Consider the following 14,022-nt stretch of genomic DNA (forward strand, 5'->3'; position numbering starts at 1 on the left):
AAAAAGAAAGAAAAAAAGAATGAAGGGGTTGGACCACAATGAGGTCCCTGTGGGTTCTAAATCTATGAGTCTGAGACACTGGCCCTTCCCCTTTCTGGACCTCAGTAGACTTCTGTGTGAAATGGGAGTGTAGTACATGGTCCATAGGCTGCTGCGCTCCCCAGATCTTCCCTTCAACATCGCTCAGTTGTGACACAGGCTTAATAAGGCATATTTCTGTGGCCTGTTCTTGTAGCCTCTTGGCACTTAAAGGGCCCTCATTCCTCCAGCATCTTTCATTTTTTTGCTCCTCCCAATCCCACTGAGTTATCCTCCCCTCTCCTCAATCCCTACAGTACTTTGGCACCAGCAGCCAAATGTCAAGAATGCTCCACCCACATGTCTCCATAATTCCTGGTACTTTCTGGGGGTCTGCTTCTGGCTCTTCCCTTGGGCACTTGAGACCCCCAAAGGGCAGAGCTAAGAAGAATCTGAGCTCCCTTCCAACTTTGAATTCAATGAGCTTCTATGCCCCAATGAGAACACATGTCCCACCTCCTTTGCTTCCTTCCTCATTCTCAACCCCATTCCTTCCTTCTTGTTGTGATCTAGAGACGCCCACTCCCCTTCTTTCTTTGGAAGCTTGGCATCCTCCTTGAGTCCTCTCAGCAACCTCCCTCCACCCAGAAATAAACCATGTGCCAGAACAACCCTCCAGACAGAATGAGCTCATCTTGACCTTGGCCTGCATGTGCGCTCAGACATACTCTCAAAGGTAGACCAGAATCACATCTGGAAACTCAAGTCAAATCTGGGCCCTGTGTTGCCTGGTTGGCCATTATTTAAGACAAGAATTTGAACAGGGTGACCATCCCAGAGGCACTTTGACCTAGTTTGAGGCAAAACTGGAGACTTACAGGATCAGACTCAAGTAATAGGATAGGAAGGGGACATCTAGACTCCACTAGATAATTAAGTCACCCAATAGATAGAGCCCTGAGCCTGGAGTCAGAAAGCCCTAAGTTCAAATCTGGCCTGTGACATTTACTATCTGTGTGACCCTGGGCAAGTCACTTAACCTCTGTCTGTCTCTATTCTCTTAACTGCAAAATGGGGATAATAATAGCAACAACCTACCAGGGTTGTTATGAGGATCAACTAAGCTAATATTGCGAAGCACTTAGCACAGTATCTGACACACAGTTAGAACTTAATAGATCCTTAATGTCCCCTTCCTCTACCCCTTCTGTCCATCACCTAATACAAGAGCCCTCATAGCTAATGACAAGCTAATCAGAAAGATTTTGTTTGTTTGTTTGTTTTGGCTGGGCAATGGGGGTTAAGTGACTTGCCCAGGGTCACACAGCTAGTAAGTGTCAAGTGTCTGAGGTCAAATTTGAACTCAGTTCCTCCCGAATCCAGGGCCGGTGCTTTATCCACTGCGCCACCTAGCTGCTCCTAATCAGAAAGCTTTCGATGCATTTCTTTTTTTCTCTCTAGTCCCTGTGTTATTCCTGTAAGATCCTTGAAGGTAGAGATTGGTTGTTGTTTTTTTTCTTTTTAGCTTATATTTATATTCCTGGTTCTTAGCATGATAACTGACACATTAACCATTTAATTAATATTTATCTCTTCATTTTCCTTACTATCTCTATCCATCTCTACCATTTAAACCTCTCTGTTATCTCTATTTCTATTTCCATCATCTCTCTGTGTGTCTCTCTCTGTGTGCCTCTCTCTGTGTGTCTCTGTCTCTCTCTGGCTCTGTCTATGTCTCTCTTTCTCTCTCTGTCTCTGTCTCTCTTGTCTCTGTCTCTGTCTCTCTCTTTCTCTGTCTCTGTCTGTCTGTCTTTCTCTCTCTGTCTCTCTTCCCCCTCCCCCCTTCCTGCCCAACTCAATTCTGGAGGAGAAAAAGAGGAGATAAGATGAAAGAATTGAGGCAAAGAAAGATTTTAAACAATTTATCCAAGTCTATAGCAGTAACTCAAGCAGAACCCCAGAGTCCAAACACAAAATCCTAATTCTCACGCTAATATCTGTGTGAAAAGTATTTATTCTCAGACTTTCTGAGGATGAGAATTATGCACTATAGACAAGCATGCCAAGCAGTGAGCTAAGCATAGATCATGGAATGTGAAATCTGGAAAAGGGCCTTAATACAAAGACTGTTAGAATGTAGAATATTAGAGATGGGAAGGACCTTAGAACACAGAATGTCGGACCTTAAAGGGATATTAGAACGCCAGAGCTAGAAGGGGCCTTAGAGTATAGAATGGAATACCTTGGTAAAGATCTTAAAAGCATAACCGGCCATAGCTGGGTGGGACCTTTAGAACACAAAATGTTCAGCCGCAAAGGACCTTGGTAGATATAGTGTCAGAATATAAACTATAGGATGTTAAAGTTAAAAGGTGCTTTTTTAAAAATCTCATCTTTTTCTCATATCTTGATTTCGAAGTGAAGAAATTAGGGTCCAGAAAGGTTACAATAATAGGATTACAGAGTTGTAACAAGACTCTAGCCTTCACCTAGGCCAAACATGGGTTTTATAAGAGAGGATAGTGAGGCCCAGGGTGGGGGAGTTATTTCCCTGAGGTCACACAATACTAGCTGTAGCCGGGGCTCAAACCCAAGTCTCCTGATTCCTAGTCCAGTGCTCATTGTACTATCCAGCAACCCTTCATTCCACCATCCCCTTCACCTCTTCACTTCCTGACTCTCCTTTATCCTGTCTCCAATGCTGGAGTTAGTCGCCTGGTTCCAAGGTGAAGTGGGCAGCGGACTGGAAGAGGTCTGAAGAGGGAGAGAAGGTAAGATTTACTGTACATTTCAAAGAGAACACATGCCCAGAAGTTTTCTAGAGACAATTGTGGGTAGCAGCTGACATACTTTGCTTAGACAAAACACTAACCAAATCAGATAAGCAAGACAAAGAAAACTGTGGGAATAGACATTTAGGAGGCAGTGTAACATAGTGGAAAGGACATAAAACTGAGAGTAAAGAATCCTAAATTCTCAATCTGGTACTATCACTAGGTTGTCATGTGGACTTTAGTAATTCACTTCTCCTCTTTGGGCCCCATTTCCTTCTCATCTGTAAAATGAGGGTGTTGGGCTGGTCGTCCCTTCTATGATTTTGGGAAACATCTCATCTGAAAAAGATCTTGGGTTCTAAGTGCACTTAAAGCCCAATATAAGTCAGTCTGTTGAGGGAAGTGAAAAACAAAAAAGCCAATGCCATCTTGGGCTGCATTAAGGGAGGTACAATAGTTCCTTCTGGATTCTTTCCTGATCATACAGCATCTGGAATATCATGGTCAGTTCTGAGTAATTCAGCTTAGGAAAGGCATTGATAAGCAAGGTGGGGGAGAGGCAATCTGGATGGCAAAAAGTTTCAAGGAGCAGTTGAAGGAAGTTGGGTAGTTGGTTGAAGAAGAGAAGACTGGAGGCACATGTGACAGCTGAGCATTTGAAGAGAGATTGATCTTGTTCTGTCTGCCCTTCTAGGGGAGAATCAGAAGCAATCAGGGGAACTTACAGAGAAGTAGATTTTGGCTTGGTGTCAGGAAAAATGGCCTAATGTTGTTTTGGTTCAGTTGTTTCAGTCATCTGACCCTTTGTGACCCTTTGTGACCCCATTTGGGGTTTTCTTGGCAAAGATACTAGAGTGTTTTGCCATTTCCTTCTCTATCTCATTTTATAGATGAGGAAACGAGGCAAATGGAATTAAGTGACTTGCCCAGAGTCACAGAGATAGTGTCTAAGGCTGGATCTGAACTTGGGTCTTCCTGACTCCAGGCCTGGTACTCAATCCACTGTGTAAGCTAGCTGCCCCCAAGTAGAAGTAATATTAATTAAATATTAATATTAATAATAAATAGTAACAATAATTTAAATTTTAAAAATTTAAACAGTAGTGTTAATAATAAATTGTAATATAAATTAAATATTAATATTAGAACTACTCATACATGTCAGGGGCTGCCTCTGTGGGGAGGGGACTCCTCCCCTTTGGAGGTCTTTGAATCAAGGTTGGAAGACCATGCAGTCATACACTGGTAGAAGGGATTCTTTATGCAGGTAAACCTGAATTAAGTGAGGCCCCTTCTCATTGCAATTCCAATTTGCTAAGCAAATAAAATGTGGTTTCATTGTTTTGTTTATTGAGTTTAGGTCAAGTTCAGTGCACTTTAAATTTGCATAATCAGAATCTTCTTTTAAAACCTCCTTGACATTCCATTTGATTTGTTTTGGCCACTAATTTTTTTTATTTTTAATGAGGCAATTGGGGTTAAGTGACTTGCCTAGGGTCACACAGCTAGTAAGTGTTAAGTGTCTGAGGCCGGATTTGAACTCAGGTACTCCTGACTCCAGGGCCAGTGTTCTATCCACTGTGCCACCTAGCTGCCCCACTAAATGCTTTTTTGATATGAGTCAGCCTGGGCCTATGTTTCTTTCTCTTGGGCTCTCAGACCCCTGCACGTTTGGTGTAGCCTTGGCTGTCATTTCAGAGGACATTGATTTGAATCCTGGCTCTAATCTTGAACAAGATGTAGGACTTCTTTGGCCTCAGTTTCCTCATTTGTAAATTAGGTATTTGAATCAGAAGGCCCATATGTCTAGATTCCATGACCTCAGGAACCTACATCCCAGCATAACATCCAGATAGCATTGCTTCCAATGTATCTCCTGTTCCCTACCACTATGGACCAGATGTGTTGTTCAGTCATTTTTCAGTCTTGTCCCACTCTTTTTGACCCCATTTGGGTTTTGGGGGGGCAAAGGTCCTGGAGTGGTTTGCCATTTCCTTTTCCAGCTCATTTTAGAGATGAAAAAACTGAGGCAAACAGGGTGAAGTGACTTTCCCAGGGTCTCACAGCTAGTGTGACTAGTCTAGACTGGACTAGTGTCCAAGAGCATATTTGAACTCATGAAGATGAGTCCAGGTGTCCTATCCACTGTGCCACCTAGCTGCCCATAAAAAGTCAGAGAACCTGCATTCAAATTCTCCCTGCGCTACTCACTTGAATCATGTTACTCCCCATTTCAGAGACTCACTTTCTTAACCTGTAAAAATAAAATGGGAGGGGACAGCTAGGTGGTATAGTGGATAAAGCACTAGCCCTGGATTCAGGAGGACCTGATTTCGAATCTGGCCTCAGACACTTGACACTTACTAGCTCTTTGACCCTGGACATGTCACTTAACCCTCATTGCCCCACAAAAAATAAATAAATGAATGAATGGATGGATGGATGGATGGATGAATGGATGAATGAATAGATAGATAGATAGATAGATAGATAGATAGATAGATAGATAGATAGATAGATAGATAGATAGATGGATAGAATAAAATGGGGAACAGGGGAACAGACTAGATGGCTTATTTAGTTCTATATTCTATGATCCTAACTGTGAAAGTAATTTAATGTTTTTAAGTCAATAGTATTTTATTTTCAGATTCATATTCTCTTCCTCTCAACTTCTTACCCCCTTCATTGAGAAGTCAAGAAAACAAAAACCTATTACAAACATAAATAGTCAAGGAAAATAATTTCCCACATCAGCCACGTCCCCAACAACAACAACAACAATAGCAACAAGAGCAAGAGACAGCAGCAGCACTGCCTTAATGTGCCCTCTGAGTCCCTCCCCTCTCAATCTAGACATGGGCACCATGCTTCATCATGAGTGCTCGGAGATTGTGCTTGCTGCTTGGCATGACCAGAGTTCCAAAGTCTTTCAGAGTTGGGCATCTCTTTTATACAGCTGGTATTGTATCCATTGTTCTCTTGCTTCTTCTCTCTTCCCTCTGCATCAGTTCATAAAGGTCTTCCCAAAGCATGAAAGTAATTTAATGAAGTGACTTGACAATCTGCCAGTCCAGGCTCGATATCTGGAGGCATCCTGAATGTGGTAGTCTATCCAGGTATTGTAGATAACCCTGGGTCTAAATAATAAAAACCTACCTCAGGAGCAGACTCACAGATGTATCACTGCCCCTCAAAATAGCAGCCCCACCAGCTGTCAGATCTCAAAGACAAGAGAAGCCATTTAACAGAGGAGGAACCTGAAGCACAGAAAGGTTCAGTGTCTTGCCCAGGGTCACACAACTGGCAAATAGCTGAGGCAGGATATAACCCTGAGTCTTACTGATTCTAATCCCATCATCCTATCCACTATGCAAAGCTGCCCCTCCATGTCTGTGTCCACCAGGGAGGTGGTAAGCCCCAGCTGTTAACTTGTTAGCATGGCTTAGAAGTGAGGCAGGACTGTGAGAATCTCTGCAGCAGAAGAGGGGTTTGGTCTCTCTGTCCATCTAGCCTGGAACTATGACCTGAGGCCAGGGGATAAGACTTGGAAATGCTGGAATGAGCTGCTCTGTCCTTTCACCAAATCAGTGCACAGTGGTAGAATTCTTGGGAATCTAATCATTTGGGGGGAGACTTCCCTGACCTTCAATAAACAGAACTCAACATGGCAGGTGCCTTGCTCCATCCCCTCTGCAGCCAGCAGAATATATGACACCCGCTTGAAGGTTTCTCCCCTCCTTGGTCAGCCTCCCCAATTACACTAAACCTGAAGCCAGGAGAAACATATGCAATGCCTGACACTTAAAGGCTAGAAAAGTCACTTAATTGGTCCGAGGCTCAGTCTTCTCATCTGCAAAATCAGCATAAAAATAATTGTAATTCATCCTTGACAGATTTATTGCGAGATTCATTTCAACAGATAGCTGTGCTATCTCACAGAGATTTTATTCTCTTAGAGCGCAAGCAGGACAAATATGTATATCAGACCAGGAATGATGAGGACAAGAGGAAATTGGATGAATAAATAATTTAAAAAAATAAAACAATCTAGGAGGCAGTTAGGTGGCACTGCAATGGATGAAGCACCGGCCCTGAATTCGAGAAGACCTGAGTTCAAATCCAGCCTCAGACACTTGACACTTACTAGCTGTGTGACCCTGGGCAAGTCACTTAACCCTCTTTGCCCCGCCCCCCCCCCAAAAAAAATCTGTTAAGCTCTTTATGATGTGCTAAGCTTAGTGGATCCAGATAAAAAAGCAAAGATAGCCTTTGCCCTTTGAGGAGACAGCACGTGGGAGGGGTGGCTAAAGACAGTATAATCCTGAAGGTTGTAAAGCTTTACAACTCTTAAGAAGCCTGTATATGTGTTAGCTGGAAATGTGTCCTTTTACAGTCACCTCTCCCAGAGCACATGTGTGTTTGAACATGATGTGTGCATATACGTATACATGCATCACGTCTATGCACACACATCTCTTATATGTGTACACATGTGTGTGCACTTGGACTTCATATGTCTGTGTGCTGTGTATGTATTTATTCGCAAGTCACAACTGATTATGAAGTTCATTAAAAGTCTATGTATCATTTGTGTTACATCTGTTAGGTTTATTTTATGGGTGTAAATCAGGAGTTCTTCAACTGTGTTCTAGACCACCGTAGCTGTCTACGAAAGCTCAGGGATCCCATCTCAAAATGTTTCTAAAGGCATTAATATCAAGTATGCAGGATTATAAAGAAAACCTATTATAGAAATTAAATGATCAATTTTTTTAAAGGTCATGGACCCCAGGTTTGAAACACATGATACAATGTATGTTACATATATGTGTATTTATATATAAATATGTATGCATGTTTATATGTATATCTGTCACCATTTCTCTTCATTGCTATCTTTGTGCTTTTCTGTCTGTTTCTGTTTCTGTCTCTATACATGTATTTTGTTTGTCTCTGTCTCTGTCTCTGTCTCTCTCCCCCAATCTCAGGTTCCCTCCCCCAATCTTGTTCTCTCTCCTTCCTTCTCTCCCTCTCTCTCTCTCCCCCTCCCCATATTTTTAATCTGTGGCCAGAGGAGAAGGTGGTGCTCTGACTTGTAAACACTAGCGTCTGCTTTGCTCTGAATCAAGTGTAAATGGTTTACCAGAATGGGCAACCACAATTCCTGCTCTTCTGCTCCCTTTTCTGTAAGTCGTTTGCATGTTCTCCTCCCCATTCTGGTAACTGCAGGAAGCCCACAAGCTGGCCGACCGCAGCCCTCTCCTGTTTTCTGCCCCATTGAACATTAGAGAGCTTGGGGGCTTTCTCTTCTCCCTCCCCGGTCTGGCAAGAGCAGTGAATCAAACCTACCTCCGGGCTTTGAGGCCCCTGTGGCTCTGATCCCTGACCTCTATCTGAAGGGAGGGCTGGATGAGGGATCTAAACACAAGAATTCTTTGGGGAGCTCAGAGAAACTCTGGGGTGTTGTCCTCAGAAAGGACAAGGCCATTCAGGACCCAGAGAAAGAACAGGAAATGTTGCAGGGGAAGAACTCCCAAATTAGAACTCTGATCATGCCATCCCAAACCCCCATTTTTCCCTCCTAGACTCACAGAAGCCCCTGAACTAGAAGGGTCCCCTGGGGCCATCAGGGGGCATCTTGTCCCGTCAGCCACCAAAAGAGGCATTGGTCCTTTGGACAAAAGCTTTTCCAACCTCTACTGGAAGCTCGTGAGGGATGGTGAGTTAGTCCCCTCATTTTATGTATGGGATAATTGAGACTTGGAGAAATTAGTTAATAAGGTCATTAATAGGGGCAGCTAGGTGGCACAGTGGATAAAGCACCAGTCCCGGATTCACAGGAGGACCTGAGTTCAAAGCCGGCCTCAGACACTTGACACTTACTAGCTGTGTGACCCTGGACAAGTCACTTAACCCTCATTGCCCCACAAAAAAAACAAATAAATAAATAAATAAATAAGGTCATTAATGTCCAGCTGAAAGGGACCTTAAATGTACACACACACACACACACACACACACACACACACACACACACACACACACACACACACACACACACTCCTCAGTTTGGAGATGAGGAAACTTACCCAAAGAGATAGAATGACCTACTCAGAGCAGCTAGTTGGCCCAGTAGAGCAACAGATCTGGAGCTGGGAAGACACAAGTGCAGATACTGACTCTGCTATGGCTCAGGCGGGTCCCTTAATCTCTGCCTGCTGCCTTTCACTACCTGTTACTCTGCCTCTTAGGGGCAGTCCCTTAATCACCTGCTTCCTCACCTATATAAAATGGCAGGGCAACGATGGTCCCTATATCAATGTGAATGGCACTGATTGTTGCTACCCCGGTCTCACAAAGCTAGTTTATAGTAAAGAGAGCTTTTCCTGCTCACTGAACATGTGTCTCCATATCACGTGTACACATTCCTCTGTTTGTCATTTAAGACCCTTCACTACTTGGTCCCACTCTACCTTTCCAGGTTTATTATCCTTTACTCCTCTTCATCTACTATTCATTACAGTCAAGCTTTCTTTTCTTTTTTTCCTCACAAGTGACATTCCACTTCCTATCTCCATGCCTTTGCCCAAGCTGTATCCCATGCCTGTAATGTCTTTCCTCCTTACCTCTATCCCTTAACATTCCCAACTTCCTTCAAAGCTCAGCTAAAACATCTCTCTCAACAACCTCCTAGCTATTAGTGCCTCCCTCACAACATTCCCTTGTATCTATTTTGTGTATAATTCTGTGTGCACACAGTGTCTCCCCCAAGGGAGTGTCCAACTTCCAGTCTTTGAATCCCCAGTGTGCAGCACAGTGTCTGGCACAGAGTAGTTAATTAACAAATACTTGTTGACTGACTTGGTGCCTGATAAAAGCTTGCTGATTTTATAACCCTTCACTGAACTCATGTAACTCACGATGGATCGCCATGTTGGAAGGTAGCGAATTCTCTCTCACTTGGGTCTTTGTGCAGACTCCGAGTGGCCACTTGTTGCTTACATTGTGGAGCAGAATTCTGGCCATATCTAAGTTAAACTCATTGGCCTTTCCCTGCTTTGCGATTCTGGGGTTTCATATGCCCTCTCTAACTGTTACCTCCCTGAGAGCAAGGGTTTGTTTCTTTGGGTTTTTTTATTGTCATGTTTCCCACAAAATCTTATATTTCACATGGACTTTAGAGACTTCAGACTGAAACAGAGAAATTCACTACTTCCTGAGATAACCCATTCCACTTTGGAAAGTACTTCCTTACATCAGGCCTTACTCTACTACCCCCAATGAATCTCCTCCAATAACACCATTCACGACCCATCCACCACTCCTGACTAGCCAGAGCGATTCTTGGCCCTACCAGGTGCTTAATAAACACTTTTTTCAATTGAACTCCTCTGTCTGAATCATTGCCTCCACTCTCCAGTGCTGACGGTTCCATTCCTCTGTGCTTCCAGTCTCCCATATGTTCCCCCTTCCCATAAATAGTTTGCCCCATTTCTAGCCATCACAGGAGAGATTTTGGTGAGATCCTTGCTCATTTGTCACCTAGCAACTACCGCCCACCTACTTGCCTGGCCCTGGCAGGAACCCTAAACCTGCTCACAGAAAGAGTTGAGCACAACCCAACCAAAGTGGTGCTGAAGAACATTCAGTTCTGACTCACCATCCCTGGGAGCTTCAGGAGTCCAGGAAAACTTAGCCTTATGCACAAGCCAAGAAGGGGACAGACCACTTTGTGCATAATTTAAGAAAGTTCAGAAGACACTCACCACTTCTCATTCCCCACTGCGACCATGTTGTTCTCCAAATCAAATCATTAAGGACATCTTATTGCTGACCAAAAAAAATCCACATTTTTGCAAAGAGTTCCAAATTCCCCACAATCTGATACCCACCTATGAGTGGGTAGGACTAAGTCAAACTGTGCCAGGCTTCACCTTCCTGGGATCTAAAGGCATTACACTTCAGGTTGGGGTAAGCAGAGGGGAAGAAAAATGGTTAGTGGGCAGTGAGATTTCTTATTTCCTGATAGAGTAGTTATAAATGTTAATGACATATCCTATCTGATTGTTATTTGGGGATATGTGCATAAAGAATATGGTTAGAAAAAGAGATTGTCAGAAGAAGATTTGGGGTTTTTAGTAGACTGTAATATCAGTCAACAGTGTGATATAAAAGCCAAGAATGTTGGGTCATCTTGGGCTTCATTGAAAGGCATAATTTCTAGGATAAAGGAGATGGTAGTCTCACTGTACTAGGCTCTGGGCAGACCAGATCTAGAGAATAGTGTTCACTTCTGAGCCCCATTTTAGAAAGATATGAATAAAGTAAAGAGTTTTCAGAGGAGGGGAACTAGAATGCATGGGTCAGAACTGGAATTGGAAGTCTCAAGTCCATTGGCACAGGAAGAAGGGGTGAAGGATATACAGATGATGAGTAGCAATGAGAAGGGGAATAAGGAAAAGATTAAAGACATTATTAGAATCACCTACTATGTGCCAGGCTCTATGATAAGCACTTTACAACTATATCAGTTAGGAATCCTTATCTAGAGGTGTGATAACTATCTTCTGCACCCTGAGAGGGCACCACAATGAAGTGGGATGAGCATTATTCTACTCAGCCCCAAAGTAGAAAATTAGGACCAGTGGGTAGAAGTTGTAAAAGGGTTATAAAAAAGGTGAATGTAAGCTCAATTAGGAGATGGTGGTGGGAAAGCAGACCTACTTCTTAGCAATCAGAGCTTATTCAAAAACTGGAACAAGCAGCCTTCATATCTGGTGGAATCCCCGCCTCCACCCCTCACTAGAGACATTCAAGAAGAGACTGACCACTTTTGGTTTGTACTTTACTTGGGCTTCTATTTTTGTTCATGGGCTGGACCAAAAAAGGGACACTCAGGTCCCTTCCCACTCTAAAAGTCCATAATTCTGTGAAGCAGGAGATGGAGGTATTCAAACAGAAAGCAAATGATCACCAGTCTGGAACCTTGTGGACAGGATTCATTCATTGAGTGGGAAATTCAAGTAAATTCAAACAAGTAAACAATTTGCTAAATGCGTATTTTGTCCAGAGAAATCACAGAGAGGGTCCAAAAGTGTCTGGCACTGTGCTGGGTGCTGGGGAAAACAGTCCCTACCCTCAAGGAGCTTACATTTTATTAGGAGGACACTACATCTCCATATTTAAATGAATGCAAAGGAATCAAAATAGCCAGCAGGTATGGGGTACTGTGGATAGAGTATCTAGCCTGAAGTCAGGAAGACTTGCCTTCCTGATTTCAAATCTAACCTCAGACATTTACTAACCATGTGACCTTGGGCAAGTCACTGAACCCTGTTTGCCTCAGTTTCCTCATCTGTAAAATGAGCTAGAGAAGGAAATGGTAAAACACTCCAGTATCTTTGCCAAGAAAATCCCAAATGGGGTCAACAAGAGTCAGACACAACTGAAACAACTCAAAAATATATACAAACTAAAACACTAGCAACTGGAAACTAGTACCTGGAAGGAGCTCAGATGGGATATGGGACCTGAGCTTCAAGCTTCAAGTGGAATTCAGCTAAACTTCTTTTGGGAAAGTTGTGGTGGAGATGCCACCATAGAGTAGATAAGCAAAGATCCCTCCCAACTCCTAAGCGTCTGGGGTTTTCTCAAGATGGCTTTTCTTCACTGTCTAACACCCCACCCTGGAGAAGCCTGGGTATTTGGGATAGACTCACAGTGGTCCATAGAAAGGTAGTTGGGGCTCTGACTGAGCCATTGCTTCTTAATCCTTTCCATTAATTGGATGAAAATAAATGCAGGAAATTTCATTCAGCTTTCTCAGGAGAAGTGGAAATATCTGCTTCCATGAATCAGCTTCAGCTTCCACAGTCACTTTCAGAGGACATTAACACGATGCTCTCCACTTGGTTCAGGGGACAGGAATACAAGCTGAAAACCTATCTCACGATGAACAGCTCTCCCTGACCATCAGGTGTGACTTTCTAAGCTCATTTCCAGGTCCTTGGTCAAACAAGATCATGCTGATTCCAGCATCAAATACTTTGAGATATGAAAGGGACCTTAGAAGCTCTCAAGTTCAGTTCACACTGACAAGGAATCCCCATGGCAACATACCCAGGAAGGGGGATGTCCAAAGATTCCATGAGTCTTTCCCATTCACTATGAAGCCTGCTAAACAGGGACATGGAGCTAGGAGGCCCTGGGATGAGTCCCTAGCTCTATCTCCACCTACCAGGAGCATAACCTTAGGCAAATGGTTCAATCCATACATTTCAATTCAGTTCAAAACAGTGGGATGGAAACCCACATAGTTATTATACTTTGGCATATGTGAAACATCGTCCTCATGACAATCATGTGTCAGATGGAAAAGTTTTTCGTCATTCATTCTTGAAACGAGTAATTATTAGCCACCTTTTCTATTCCAAGCACTGTGCTACAAATCCAGTGGCAAGATGGAACAGTCCCTGCCCTCCAGGAGCCCATAGTCTATCAGGGAATGCAGATAAATAAATAGAAAATGGATATGAAGTCATGTCTTGGTGGGCCACTTGTCTCAATCACACACTTAGTGGGTCTGAACTGGGATTTGAATCTAGATGTCCTGCATCATCATCTAATGAAAAGAGCACTGATTCTGAGTTCAGGAAACCTACTTTTAAATCCTGCCTTGGCCAGAGACAACTGGTGGAGCCTCAGGAAATTCACAGTCTCTTCAGGCCCCAGGCTTCACACCTTGATCAGATGCAGCCGGATCTCCCTCCTAACTCTTATGGTTTGAAAAGTTAATCAATGAATGAAGCAATGAGCATTATTCTTTTGAATTCAACTGAACACTTAGAGTGTTTATTTGATGTAAGGAACATGAGAATGTAAAAAATGAAATATGTGTATATGTGTATTTTATATTTTTATATGTTATATTATATATTTTATTATAAATATTGTGTATTTTGTGTTGTATTACATACTATATATGTAAATATAGTTTATATGTATACATATATTATATTTTTTGTTTTGAATATTTTATGTGTATATTATATAGGTATATTTGTGTATATTATATATGTGGTATATATTATATATGTGTATATTTTATATTCTACTAAATTTTATTATATATGTTTATTTTAAAAGATATTGTCTCTACCATCAAGTTGTTCACAATTGAATAGTGGGAATGACCTACCCAAATAAATAAGACAAATGAAAGCCTGGT

The sequence above is a fragment of the Dromiciops gliroides genome, chromosome 4, assembly GCF_019393635.1.
Source record: "Dromiciops gliroides isolate mDroGli1 chromosome 4, mDroGli1.pri, whole genome shotgun sequence".
Classification (NCBI taxonomy): domain Eukaryota; kingdom Metazoa; phylum Chordata; class Mammalia; order Microbiotheria; family Microbiotheriidae; genus Dromiciops; species Dromiciops gliroides.